General features: G+C 39.4%; 1 protein-coding gene across 3 annotated transcripts in view; it reads right to left on the reverse strand.

Moving 5' to 3' along the window:
- PPP1R42 (protein phosphatase 1 regulatory subunit 42) overlaps nt 1–13,120 on the reverse strand; it is a 69,960-nt gene extending 56,840 nt beyond the window's left edge. For all 3 annotated transcript variants that reach the window (XM_090040101.1, XM_090040100.1, XM_090040099.1), the window contains exon 1: nt 1,197–13,120. The gene's annotated coding sequence lies outside the window, so the exon portion shown is untranslated. The remainder of the gene's footprint in view (nt 1–1,196) is intronic.
- Nucleotides 13,121–13,136: the final 16 nt, after the last annotated feature.

Below are 13,136 nucleotides of genomic sequence, written 5' to 3' on the forward strand. Positions count from 1 at the left end.
CATGAAGGGTGTGAACCAAATGAATAGGGAACAACTGTTGTTCACCAAGTCCCAGCATATTAGAACTAGGGGGCACCTGCTGAAATTAAGAGATAGGTTTAAAACTAACAAGAGAATGTACTTGTTTATGCAACGCATAGTGAACTTGAGAAATGTTTTGCCACCACAGGTAGTACAGCCAGATAGCATAGCCAGGTTTAAAAAAAAGGGACTAGGTGAATTCATGGATGGTAGTTCTATTACAGCTGTTGAACAGAACAGTTGGAGATGTTTTCTCTGGCCTCTCTAAAGCAATAAAAATGGATGCCAGGGATAGGGGATAGTTCCCTCAAAATCAGTGGTACTAAACCTTTTGGCTCTGCAGACCAGATGAGTTGTATGGGGGCAGTCCATGAGCTGGATTGAGTCCTGGGGACCCAGCAGTCTTCCCTTTCTGCCCCCCCCCCAAAATTAGCCTTGGGAGTGAGTCTGTTGTTACCCCCACCTGGCCCAGCACACCAGAATCAGGCTCCTGATCCAGTGTTCAGGGCCCAGGGCTGCCCACACATCTGGAAATGTAGTAGCAAAGAAGAGGTGCCTACTGATTCCCCACCACCAGATTTCCCAAGCCAAGGCCCCAGAGGCCACACCTGGCCTTCAGGCCAGGGGCTGAGTCCCCTGCTCTAGATGTCACCAGCTCTGTACTCCCCACAACACCCCCTCTGCCCTTGTGTCAAATTATCAGCGTTACAGTCACGTTCCCTGAAAAAGGCCTTGAAGTTAAATCTTAGCACGTTGGTCCCTAGGGATAAAATGTTTGTCCAGAAAGGTGCTTTTCTTGCAAGTCACTTTCTATGCCGAGGGAAACCACAGACGCAGGGCCACCAGGAAAAACTATAACCCCCCCAAAGCAGGAAGGCCACTGGAGACGCAGCATCTAATTTCTTGGGACAAGTCACAAGAAAACAGGGACCTGAAGAAAGCCTCCTCGGGCGCCCAAGGCAAGGCTGCACCTCTCTCCTACCCCTGCACACTCCTCCTCTCCGCTCACAGCAGTCGCCAGCTGCACCCCACCCCGTCCTGCGTCTGGAGACAGGACCCTCACCCAAGCTTCTCCCCACGCCGCTGACGTCACGGCGATGACGTTATAGCCTGTTGTGACGGCAGAAGGCGGCAGCTCCTCAGAGGAACGATCCCGCAGGCCGCCCCGTCCTTACCTCGCCTCACCTCCCTCCCCTCCCTGCGCTGGCTCCGGGGCCCCTGCGAGAGCCACTGACACGGCGCGAACGCCACTGCTAAGCCCGACCGGTTGCCAGGGCAACAGAACGCTGGGCGCAAAGGCTGCTGGGGGACGGCGAGATTCCTGCGCATGCGCAGCTGGCAGCCTTGGTGGTGGCGCGGCCCGCTGCTTCAGCTGGAAGCCGCGAGGCGAGAACCGGCGTCTGCCCAGAAGCGTCTCGGCCTGTGCTGGAGCCCGCGCTGGGTTTCCCGGTCGCAGCGGAGCGCCACGGGCGCGCTTTGCTTCCAGCCCGGAGTTGGCGAGACCCGGTCCGGGTTGCAGTTACAGACCTCACAGCAGTCACGTGCAGGCAGCGGTTGGTGTGTGGCCATCACTTTCCAGACGCGGCTCCGGAGAGGGACAGGAGCAGGCTTGAGAGGGACGCAGTACCCAGGACCCTAGCAGGAGCAAGGGCTTCGGAGCCGTTCAGCAGGACACAGCTTCGGGGGAGGGGAAGACCAAGTCCCCTTCAGCACAAAGAATACAGGTTCATAACACAACTGGTTGCAGCATTCAAACTGTGTCTTCACACGGTTTGAGGATGGTGTAGTTTTCGGTGAACCTTTCTGTTCCAGGCCATGATTTGGGTTAAATGTTGTCTCAATTTGGACTGACAGAATAGGTGCCCAGGTCACTCATTTATTTCTTCTGTAAAGATTTCATGCTGTTTTCTCCATATGTAAAATAGGATGGGAGGAAGCTTAGTACTTTGTGTGCAAAAGGCCCCAAGATAAGGTGATTGGGGCCAGATTAACACATAAGTAAACTAAGCACATGCCTAGAGACATAAGTGAAGAAGGGGCTCAGTTGTGCTTATTTTACATATTACAGTTATTAAGAAAAGTAACATAGAAATTTCATCTTCAGCTGGGGCCCACAAGTTTGTTTGCCTAGGGCCTACTCGAATTACATTATGCCCATGGCCGGCTTAATGTCAGATTATCAGCATTAGTTATGCTCTCTGGGAAATGCCTTGAACAAGTGAAATCTTAGTACATTCAGCTCTGTGTTTGTCCAGATAAAGTGTTTGTCCCGAAAGGTGTTTTTCTTGAATGTCACTTTCTTTACCGGACTATTCACTGAGAGTCAAACACCCTCAGTTTCTTCACAAAAATGGTCAGCCAAGCACTTCAATCATGTAACTAGCCCCACTGAAATAAAAAGGACTACAGTTTTGTGTTTTTGCTGGAATGAGACCTAAAACGTGTCACTGAACATGTCCTATTAAAGAAAAAAAATCTTTTTCTTTCTTTGGGTGCGGGATTTTCCAACTGTAAACTTTCTCTTAAATTTAAAGTTTTAAAAGTTCTGACAAGTTACCTTAATTTTTTTAAGGGCCGTCCAAATCTTCTCTCCATTTAAATAAATGACAAAACTTGTAACTTTCAGTGGGAGTAGGACTTAATTTCTCTTTTAAACAGTGTCTGGCAGCAATGAATGTGAATTCCCATCTACTGAATCTGAAATCCCTTCCATCTCCCCCACTCAGATAACAGGAACTACCACACAGTAAACTTATTTGCTACAGTTTAGTGTGGAATCGAAACAGTGGGCTTCAATTGCATCTTTTCTTTACAAAAAAAATTATGAAAATTCATTTTGAACTTTACTTTCCCCCTCATGACTGCAGGTGTCTAAAGCTGTCTGTTACCAATTTGTGTTAATATACAAAAGCAACAAGAGACTTAAGAGAAAATATTTATTCATTAAGATTTGAAATACGATTCCAGTGTAGTGGCACAGGGCATTATACAATCATCTGTGTACTGTTCAGTATGGCAGAAATTTGGCTAAGTACAGTACTGGTCTTGAAGAAAACATTTAGAAATAGTGTTTTAAAAGAGGGCCATATTTCTTACAAGATCAAGCCTGGAACTCTTTAACCAACATTCATTTTCCAAGTACACTGAATCCCTTGAAGAACCTCTTGTAAGAAATATATCCCTCTTGCAGCATGAAGATACATTTTGCACAGTTTTATTTCTGAGTGGAACAAACAAGTTCTAATACAACCTCTACTAAACACATCACATAGCTAACATACTAAGTATTTTCTTAGACAGTTTATTAGCAAACACACCAACTGAAATGGAAGCAAAGCAAAGCCTGTAAATTGTGAGTAAAGTAAAATGGAGAAATATGGTTAACGTTTTTGAAAAATGATTTTTAAAATACATGTAAAATCTTTCTTGACCACACTTCCACTTCTCCTGGCCAGCAAGACATCTCTGAAAGACAGAATCAGCCTTAGAGTTGCATTTTAAAATCAAGTTAATAAAACAAATGTGCGCCAGGTTAATTTTTTCACTAATACCCAATTACAACTTTTTAAATATTTTTATATATTTTAGGGTAAAAACAAATATGGGCTTTGTTGTGGAAGAAATCCTATTGTCTAGTTGTAAAAGGTTCTTGTGAAGTCGTCACTGGCAATCCCTCAGAGTTGAGATGATTGTCTCCAGGATTGCTTTACCTATGGCTCTGAAGGTGGCCAAGGAGGCTGATCCAGGATCAACAGTCTCTGTTGCAATTTGGGCATGTTTTTCTGTGCTGCCTCTGGATTCTTGATTTGGACTATGATATGCTGTTTCTGCTGCTCCCGCTATTCCGTCTCCTGTTGTTGTTATTCTTGTAGTAAAGTTAAAAAGAGACTGAGATCCTTGTAGCAGGCTCTTCCTCCATTTGAGGCAGTTCTGAGCAATAGTCTCTCACAAGTTGATGTCAGTGTTGCTTCCCCCCCCCCCTCAAGTTGGCCTTGAGGATGTCCTTGAAGCACTTTCTCTGCCCTCCTCTTGATTGTATGCCTTGACTGAGCTGAGAGAATAAAACTTGCTTCAGGAGTCTGGAGTCAGACATTCAGATGTGGCTGTCCCAGCAAAGTTGGTATTGGATGATTATCACTTTAATGCTTGTGGTATTTGCTTGCAAGAGGATGGTAATGTTGGTGCATCTGTCTTCCACTGGATTCCAAAGATCTTCTGCAGGCAGCATTGATGGTTCTTCTCCAGTGACTTGAGTCTGCTGTACATTGTCCATGTCTGAGCTCCATACAAGTGAGGTGTGGATCACGATTGCTTGATAAACCATGAGCTTGGTTTCAGATCAGATCTTTTCAGGTGATGTTGAATTTCTTCAATGTCAGCCTTCTGCGAGAGATGGCTTCTGAGGTACAGGAAATACTCAACGTTCTCCAGAGTTTCACTGTAGATCTGAATGACTGGAGCTACAGACTGCTTATTAAGTAGCTTATTAAGTACTTGATGGAGAACCTGGATGTTAACTACCAGTCCTATTTTCATGCATGCCTTGTTAAAACATCAATGATTGTCTAAAGGTCTGCTTCTGAATGACTGCACATCATCATTGGTGTACTGGAGCTTACTGATTGAGGTCGGGGTGGTCTTGGTTTTGGCTTGGTGTTGGCTGAGGTTAAACAGCTAATCTATTTGATAGTTTAGCTTACAGGTATGTAAATACCTTGCCTCCCACAATCACAGCTAAGCACCAGTCAGACTTTGATTTGCATCAAAATGGGCACAAAGATGGGGTGGGCAATGCCTTCTCTACCTATGATTGCTCAGAAAGTGGGACAATGGGCTTGTACTTCTGTAAGATCCCAGGATAAAAGGCTTTATTTGGGATAGCTATTCTGAAATAAACCTATGTGCAGACAAGCTATAGCCTCACATGATAAAACAGTGTTTTAGCTTCTTAGCCTTGTCCCCGTCTGTACCATCAGAACTAGATGTGTATATTCCAAAAATATTTTAACATAATAAGGTTTTGATTCTGCAATTGATTGCTTGAGAGTGAGTTGTGTTTTCCACATGGAGCACCTTAGAGTTCAGGCATGCTTTGCATGAGAGCAGCAGTTTATTCATGCATTACATACTGAAAAATTAAGGCCCTTAGGGCAAGGAGTATGTATGCTTTATGTATGAGAAAGATGAGGAGAGGTCAAAAGGGAGGTCAAAAGGGAAAGTACTAGAAGTGCTCTGAAACTCTCAAATTAAAAGCACAATTTTTCTTCCAGGTGGAGACCAACTTTGGAAAATGTTGCCTTAGAAGAAGTAAAAACAAGATTAGATATCTTGCAACCTTAACTATAGTGAACATGAACAGAAATAGCTCTAATTTCATAGGATCATAGGAAAATAGGGCTAGTAGGGCCCTCACAAGGTCATCCAGTTCAGTTCCCTGTTAAGGCAGAATTCTTCTTGACTGACTAAGCCATCCCAGCCAAGTGACTGTTTAACCCAAGGGTGCTCAACCCCTGGCCTGTAGATCTCTATCATCCAGTCTGTGGGGTTCCCCAAGTGTCTGGATACTCGGTGGCAGGGGAGTTGTGGCGGTGTTAATTACTGATGCTCTGATACTGCCAAGTTTCCAGACCCAAGTGGAGATCCATGAGTTGGATAATATACCTCTGCATGCTATCGGGCTGGCATGTGACTGAATTGTAATGTGTGGGACCAGGCCCATGGGCCAACCCCATACTCCTCATCCAGCTCAAAGGGCTGGAAGGTTGGTTGCCATTGGTCTAACCAGCTCTTAAAATTTTTTTTCCAGGGATGGAGATTCCAGTGTTTTTAGGTAGCCTATTCCAACACTTGACCACCCACAGTCAGAAAGTTCTTTCTAATATTTAACCTAAATTGTCCTTTATTGCATCACAAAGCCATTGTTCCTAGTCCTGTCCCCTGCAGCCACAGATAATAGAATATCTCCATCCTCTCTATATAATTTGAAGACACTTATCAAATCTCACCCTGAGACTACTATTCTTAGTGAGAGTTTTTTCCTAATATCTAACCTAAACTTCCCTTGCTGCAACTTGAGACTATAGCTCCTTGTTCTGTCATCTGTCACCATGGGGAACAGTCTAGCTCCATCCTCTTTGGAACCACTCTTCAGGTAGTTGAAGGCTGCTATTAAATCTCCTCTCAGTCTTTTCTTCACTGGACTAAATAAGCTCAGTTTCCTCAGAAGTCCTGTGTTCCAACCCCTTAACCATTTTCATTGCCCTCTGCTGGACTCTCCCTTAATTTGTCCGCATCCTTTCTGTAGTGCGCCCCCCAAAACTAGACAGTACTCCAGATGTGGCCTCACCAGTGTTGAATATAGGGGAAGAATCATTTCCCTTAATTCGCTGGCAATGCTCCTACCAATGTAGCCCAGTAGACCATTAACCTTCTTTGCAACAAGGGCACATTGTTGGCTTATATTCAGCTTATTGTCCATTGTAACCTGCAGGTTATATTGAGGTGCTCAAGTGGCTGGCATCTATACTGGTATCTTGTATGTCATTATGCAATTATTTGTTGCACTTTTGAATCACAGGTGCTATTTAAATAGCATGTAACTACCTAGTTTCCTCAGTTTTCATGCAACTACCATTTGAAATACTGTCTTCACAAAACAATAAAATAAAATATGCACTTCATTCCAGATACAGGTGATTTATCAGATGAAGTGTGTATATCTTTGGATGCAGACACAAACATTAATTTCATTTTCAATAAACTAATGCCACTGCAGTAATACACAAGCCCTAGGATAACTAAGTCTAAAATAAACAGACAATTCACATAGGAAATGATAGCTGAATTATACAGGAGTTGAATGCGTATTTCAGTAAAAAATTAAAAGTTCCTGAAAATAATATATATAAAATCCTCTTAAAAGGTTTAAACATATTCTGTCCAGCATGATCTAAACACCAACTAAGGCAAGTGTACAAGTTCTTTGTTAGTAGTATTACTGGCTTGTTGTTCAGTTCTGCATTTTCTGACAAACTGAGAAGTTGGAGTTACCTTGTAATAGTAAACTATTCTGCTTGGTATTTTTCTTTTTAATTTTCGATAACGAATACTCATTTTCATAATTTTACAAATAGGAAAACAGTTACAAAAACAGGTACAGAATTGTTTTAATGAAGGTCACGCATGGTTTGTGGAAGAGTCAGGAATGGAACCCAGGTCTCCTGAGACAGTCCCATGACCTAGCCAATGGACCATGCTGCTTCCCAGAACACTCCTGTTTTCAGAAAGGCTTGTGCAAAGTAATTTTTCATAACAAAAAACAAACCAAATGTCACAGTAAATTTTTCATACCATGAGAGTTTCATGTGAGGTTCAAATCTAACTCTTGTAAACTATGCGTTTCCTCATGGATATGACTCCTAGGTTCTGAACGTACAACTGTGGTTCATGGAAAAAAAACCAAAACACCCTGCCCTTAAGGAACAATATACTTTAAGCCCCTATAAAGTTTTTAATTCCAAAATAAATATGAACATTGATTAACTAACTGGAGACTCCCTGATGTCAGTTGTTCTGTAAGTCTTGGCACAAAAAGCTCCTACATGCAGGCAATTAATCATGTATGCTATCACACCACATTTTAGCCATTTCCTTTTCTTAAGCATTTGTGCCCTTAAAATCATATAGCTTGTCACACTGGTTTTGCAACATTCATTTACTTGATAAACAAATCAAATGTTGTGTTTTGCTAGATGTTACTAAGAGGGGGCCCCAATTCTGACTGGAATTTTATGTACCAGAGCAATACAAATCACATACTTCTGTATTAGTAAGAAATGTGTCAAACTGACTTTAAGACATGCGGTAATCTAAAATAAATAAATTACATAAACTTTGCCAAAGGAGGAGGGAAAGAAAAAAGAATATTTGCTAATAATTTATCACATATATATTTCTAAGTTTATGTTTTTAATTTGGGTAACACATCAACATAGTTAATCCAACAGATCCTTTAGGAGTCTTCAGGTTCCCTAAGTGGGAAGTATCTCTGTTAAGTCAAAAATATTTTGACTTATTTTTACAAAGATGTATTTAATAAATTTTATTCTATGCTTCCAACGAAAAATACCCACAAACTTCAATCTTCAGTGATGTTACTGGCATGAACAGATTTAACTCAGACAAAAGATAAAACAAACTGACTGAATAAGAAGCTAATGCAAATGCAGAACGTTGTCTGTTGCTGAGACACTGAAAACGTACATGGACTAGTTTTTCATCTGTGCTTAGTACACGCAATTGGAGCCTGATTTATCAAAACAACCCTGACACCTTAAACATGTGATCAGATTCTCAACACACACAGACATTAAGTGGAGTTCAGGTCTTATGAAAATCTGGCTGCTTAGATAAGGTACCTAAATGGAAGCTGCTGAGTGCAGAATTCTTTTCAAAATCTGGCTGTAATATTTTGGATAAATAAATCAAACCTTTTACATTTTTTCTAAATACTGTTTGTACATTTTTTGTACACAAAAAATAAATACTGCTACTGGTAATTTAAAGTATTTTATAAATTAGTGAAGGGCAAATATACTAATTACATGATACAATAACTACTATGGGATTTGAGAAAACTAAATTCTCCTTACTTAAAATTTTGCCAAGTATATGAAACCTGAGAACTAACACAGCAGCACTGCTCCTTTATGTAAATCATACACTGTTCATAAATGCTGCCTTTGCCATTAACACATTTTAAAATAATCCAGGAATATAGGAACTTTGAAAGCTAAACAGTGCATTTTTAGTTCAATGTATACAACTTTCAGATGCAGCACAGACATCAGCAACACAAAATTAATTCCTATGCATCCACGATACCTACATCTGTACCACATCATTCACACACCAGCCATCTGGAACCCTCCACTTCTGTACCACACAGCCTTCAAATACCAAAACACTCACACTCAGAACCATTTCAGTTCCACGATCTTCCTCTGTTATGTTTATTTTCAAAAGAGGCAGCACTGTACTTTAGTTTATTATTCTTTTGTGCAATGCTGTGGCTATTTAAAATATGAAACACTGGCTGGATATTATGCTGATTTATAAAAACAATCCAAATTTGAATTTTATTACGGACAGCACATTAGTTTATTATAGCGTATTGTTCAAGCATGTACTACTAGAATACAATACAATCTTAATGTTGATGAGTAAAAACGTACTCTAAAAAGTATACCCAAATCAGAAAATATTAAAATTAAAATCAGAATACAAAACGTACCTTCATTTTTCATTCAGTGCACAGGAAAATACTGCTGTCTTCCTGTGTCTTGAACATAGCATAAACTTTCGTAGTGAGTTGCCAAATAGCATCAGCAGTATTGGTGGGATACTAAAGCATCACCAAATAGCTCAGTAGCCACACTGCAAGACTAAAAAGCATTTTAAGAAGACCCTTTGTCAGTAATTTTGTACAAAGTTGAAATCATATTCCACCAGAAATTGGGACTCAGTCCCTGATCTTGTAGAAATCTGCATCTCTTTTAGACTCTGTGGATCTTTTATATACTAAATATACTATGTTAAAAGTCTAATATACATGAAAAACTCTTTAAAAAATAAGGACTTTTTAAAAGGAAAAAGATTTCTTAAAATAAGAATTTCATATGCAATTCTCAATAAAAAATTATAAAATTGTTAACCAAATACTACACTTGATAAAACTATGTAATTAAGAAAAGTCCTGTTGTCAAACTGTATTGGCATTTCTTAAGCTATATATAAAAAGGTACCTAGAGTTTTGTATATGTAATTTATTTTCTAAGCAAAATAAATACCAAATTAAATGCGGTTATGCAACAGAAATACATGAACTGAGTTACAGCTCCTGGCTGTCAAAGTAATTACACTCTGTTTACGATACAAGGTAACTGACTTGGGTAAGTGATTAATTTTTAAACAAAAAAAGTGAAAAATATCAAACAGAAATTTGTCCATAAAACTGATGGACTACATCCAGTTCTCAAGTCAAAACATGCTTTAATGCATGTTTCCTCATCTCAAACTGTATTCTTTGGAATTTAGGCTAGAAGCTAGCTAATCATTTTCTGTGGGAATTAGCCTTATTTATTTTTTACAGCTTACTTATTCTACTTCTTATGATTCTCCATTTTGTTGGACTTGACAACAAAACTTTGCTCTTGTAAAATCTAGGTAGTGCTAAAGATAGCAAACTTTCATTTACTTACCAACACTGAAAGAAGGATGTAGAATTTTGACTTCAAATGCTAAGAGGTTGCTATTTTAGTTCCTGAGCAGTGCTAAAGGGTTCAGCATTAGGCCAGTCAGAGCCAAAAATGTTATTTTTTAACTTGGGCCCCTACACTTTACATTTTTGTCACAAATAACACATTCATTGTGGCATAAATGGAAAGGGTAGTATATGTGCACCTGATTTAAGGCCCTATATAATGACAAATGACCCATACAAGTGTTCCACGCACAATATCAACAACTTATGGTTTATTTAATTTTAACAAGGCTGGACTGATAATGTGCTGATTGTGGGCCCCAGTTGAATGCTGCAGTCTGGGTCAGGGCCCATAATCAGCTCACTGTCAGCCCCAGGACCGTACCCAGTGTGGTCCTGGGGCTTATTATGATCTTGAATTCCCCCTGCACTGGCAAATAGTAACCATGGGACTGAAATCTGATCCCTAATTCCAACAGGGTGGTACACTTGTTGGGATTGGGGAACAAATCCCATCATTCCAGAGGCCTTGGTTACAGTGATGCTCAGTTATGAATCAAATACTGTAATAAACAGCTGCATAGATTAGTATATGTTTGTCCAATTAGTAAATAAAAATGATGGATTTGGCTAAAACATAGCACAGCACTTAAAAATCTGAAAATTTTAATTGCATTTGCAATAAAAATAACTGTAGTCTGCCTGAAGAAGTTTCAGCTCATGATCATTTTACACTATGACAACTTAGATTTGTGCAACTACAGACTGATAAGGTAACTTAGAGGTACTTCCTTCATATGCTAAACTATAAGGCATTTTTATACAAGCTCTTATTACACTTACATTTTATATAGCCATTTTTACCATGTCACAGAAGTTGGAACCAGGTTCTTCCCGAAGGATTCGAATTGATATTGTGTTATATTTCCAAGTAGCAATTTATTATACACTGTAAAGATAACTTACATTTTTCAAAGTTGTGGTTCAAATTCTTAGTTTCTGTCATGCAGTTGTACATACATTCTATTTAATAAGGTTTCAATGCTAGAAAGTTTTGCAAAGTGCTGAAAGAAACTATGTAGGGAAAAAAATACACTGTCATATCCTATTTTTCCTAGATGTTTAAATTTTCTAAAAGAGACTACAGTGCTTGCTCCTGTACTATGTAGGACTGCTAGTGTTGGTCAGTTCACAAAGATGTTTGCCACTTCAAACCACTGAAAATGCTTTGGCATCCCCCCCTCCCTTCCTCCACCTCTGTTCTGACTAAATTGTAAATTTGCTATTACATTCAGCCTAAATTATGCTTCATTTTATTTTCAGAGGTGGCTGCATTTCCTTCCTGATGTACATATTGGCTTCAAGTACACCAGAATTCATTTGGATGAAAAGTATTACATGAATCATAAATGGTTCCAAGCAGGGCCAGGGGAGGGAGACAAAAAAAAAAAAGAAGTCAAGAGAGAGACAAGGTTGAAAGCATATATCAGCCTTTTACATAAAGTATGTTGTAAATTTCCTCCCCCCCCGAAAATTCCAAAAGCAAGAAATTCAGAATTAAGGATAAGCTTTAAAGAAATCAAAACACATCTGAAGATTGAAATGCATCATTAAGGCACCCAAAACTAACTTTACACAGTACTGCAGAAACGCCACGATAAACAAACAATTATGATTAACGCGTTTTAATGTCTGTATTCCTAGATTAGATTAAACTGATTTTTAATGACATTCATTTTTCATTTTCTTCCCTCAAGCAATGAGGGAGAGAGTCAGGGGGGAAGGGTAGGGGAAAAGTAATACCACCATAGAGATACAAAGCTGTAGACAACTTGGTTTCACTGGCAGTTTGCAATTCATATACTACATTTCTTTACATTTTCTATTACTGTTTGGAATTCTTAAGTCAAACAGAAAAAGTTTACATACTCAGTCTGCCTTTAAAAAGGCTTTCCCACTTCATATGAAGTAAGTACAATTCTGTATTCAGTAAAACTACACTATTACTTTTCACTTGTAGGAATATCCTTTGGCTAAGAAAACATAAAATAAAATCAAAATTAACTCAAAAATAAAGTCCTTTAATTATGAAGGACTATGTACATACAGCATCAAAACCTTCTAGAAAGAGGATGCATGAGACCATAACCATGTTTTAATAGAAAATACAGCTTTTGAAAAGAAAAAAAAGTGGAAAGTAGTATTTCAACTGCAAATCTTTTGCTGTTTAGATTTTTCTCAAACCCTTCCTGCTCATGAGCTTAAATTTAGTTTTTAATGCATATAGAATAAAGTTTTTGGGGTTACTTTAACACAAAATTGGGGTTTCTTTTAAATCAGAGAAAACCAGAATCCCTGTTTATCACTGCCTTTTCTATGAAACACACTGGGTTCACACAGTGGGTATTAGCAAAATTCCCACTGTGTAGCCAGCCACAAGTAAACTATTTTGCTTTCTGGGGAGGAGGGGGTCTGGGTGGGCTTAGATGGGAATAATTTTGTTTTGAACTGGCAGTGAAATGGATGACCCTCTGAAGTCCTTTCCAACCTTCTCCTTCTTTATTCCAAGTCCGTTCAAATGTTTGGATCAGGAGTATCAAACATATAGTCTGCAGAATGAATCTGGTCTACAGAGCTTCTTTCTAGCCAGATAACTCGCTCTGTGGGCTGGATCTGGCCCACACATTTACATTTAACACACCTGGTATAAGCAGACACTTACTGAATCAGCTTGTAAAAATAAGCTAATGCTTCAATTAGGATTTTATTTTGAACTACATTAAAAAATCTTGGAACATTTTAGGTTAACTTATATTAGAAGAGGAGTTGGAAAGCATATGTAGTATGTGCTAAA

This window comes from Crocodylus siamensis, chromosome 3 (genome assembly GCF_052110815.1).
Source record: "Crocodylus siamensis isolate JL-2025a chromosome 3, ASM5211081v1, whole genome shotgun sequence".
Taxonomy (NCBI): Eukaryota; Metazoa; Chordata; order Crocodylia; family Crocodylidae; genus Crocodylus; species Crocodylus siamensis.